Source organism: Suricata suricatta, chromosome 1 (assembly GCF_006229205.1).
Source record: "Suricata suricatta isolate VVHF042 chromosome 1, meerkat_22Aug2017_6uvM2_HiC, whole genome shotgun sequence".
Classification (NCBI taxonomy): Eukaryota; Metazoa; Chordata; class Mammalia; order Carnivora; family Herpestidae; genus Suricata; species Suricata suricatta.
In genome coordinates, this window is record NC_043700.1 from 90,571,912 (window position 1) to 90,573,920 (window position 2,009).

Genomic DNA, 2,009 nt, shown 5'->3' on the forward strand with positions numbered 1-2,009 from the left:
GCGGGCGGGCGGGCCCCTGCTCTCGCCGGCGCGCACACACTCGGCACTCGCGCAGGGAGGCACTCTCGGACGTGCGTTTGGCTTGTTATGGAGGAAGGGCTGTGTGAATCAAACTCATTTCTGGGTCACTGCTGCCACAGGGGGGAGCACTTTAATCCCTTGCCAAAACGAGAGGGTGGGGACACGAGGGCGGAGGGAGCGCGCCGGGAGTCCGCAGCGCGGGGGGCTCAGTCCTTCGTTAACTCTTAGCGGTCCTCGCCGCAGCCGGTTGGGCCTTCGTCCGCAAGAACTGGCAAAGAGCGGCACTATTCAGCTTTTAAAATCTCTTCCCTCACTTCCTTGTGAGTTCTAGAAATTCCTGATGTGTTTCTAAGCAAGGAGGTGGGCTTTTAGATTACCCCCTCCTATCTGCCCCAGTTCCAACTCTTGTCTGATCTCATTGCACCTGGAAATGGATTCTTTCAAATTCGTTTCAAATTAGATAAAAATGTGACTATTAAAGTGGTAAATCCGGGTGAAAGGTTTTATTTTTAGGATGAATGGCAAAATAAATAGTTCTTTTGTAGTAACAGTTCTAGGGAGTTGAGAATGAGAATGACATTTTTAAATACAGAGAATACAATTTTGGTGACCACGCATCTTTACCCAAGTTTGTATCGAACTGACAATTGCGAGTGAGGATTAATTCATTAGAAGACAATGATTATTTATAAATGGACATCGCCTTTATATTACACCGTTTTACAGAACTGGGCACTGTCTTCCAAATAAGAGAATGGAGCCTAAAACTTAAACTGGAGTTGCAGACTAATGTAAAATTAGTCATCAGAGATTTATTTGGAGGATATGTATGTGTAAAAATGACTGGTTACTGATTTTCCTCATAATGCAAATTTGCTTTTTCATATGTAGGTTAACATAAAAGAAATAAGGGTGTACATGACATTTAACTTCAAAAGGAAAAAGACCTGGGTGCAGATTAAAAACTCCCATTCAGGAAATGCTAATAGTAATCACTAATTACAAAACTAAATAATGAACCCAAAGGGATGCTTATCTGCTAGAAGAATTCTGAAGATACCAGGTTTAATTTCACACAATCACATGCCAATCTATCCACCCACATCAAGAACATAATAATCTGATAAATGTGGCAAATTAAATTAATTGAGTCTTTCAATTCTTTTTCAGAAAACAAGTAAGCCAAAGAAAATCTTAAGTATATGTCTATCTTCCTCTCTTTTGCTGAGGAAGAGCAAGAGACACCCCATCAGTCCTATTCATATGCTCATTTAATCATGTTATAAATCACACATGTAAAGCACTGCTGCCATTCTTACTACTACTAGATCACACTGCAGTCATTGTTATTTTCCTTTGTTCACCTAACACATATTCTCCTGTAGAACCAAAAATATACAGGCTCCACAGCCGACAGACCACATGGGACCTAACTCTACTAGTTCCCAGCCTGTGTGACTGTGGAATACATGACTGAACCTCTTGGAGCCTCAGTTTCTTCTTGAGTAACAAAATGAGGTTAACAGATGCTAACCTGAAGTGTAGTTCAGAGGAATGAGAAAGCCCCATAAAAGTGCCCAACAGAGGCCCTGGCAGCAGGAGGTCATCAATTCCCTGGGTCATTCCTCCTTATCTCTTTCTTGGTCTTCTCTGAAAAATTGCAAGTTTTCTAAAGTCCAGCCAGACTTACTTTACTCATTGTCCCTAAAAAAAATCTGAATTACATTTACCACTTAACATTTTCCTTGTTTTTTCTGACTCCCCACTCCCAACACATTAGGCAACAAAATGAAAGTACACTGACTACGTTTAGGAGAAAAATAAAGAGGTAAAAGGGCACATAGACTCCTTTAGCTGGTACATTGACCAGTACTGATGGTCCGATTCTCTCATTGTGCCCTGACTTTGAAATAGGATGCACTGAGGCAGTGTTATGTGCTCTAAATAGCTCTGGCCTAGAAGTCAGGAGACTCCCACCAACTCACACT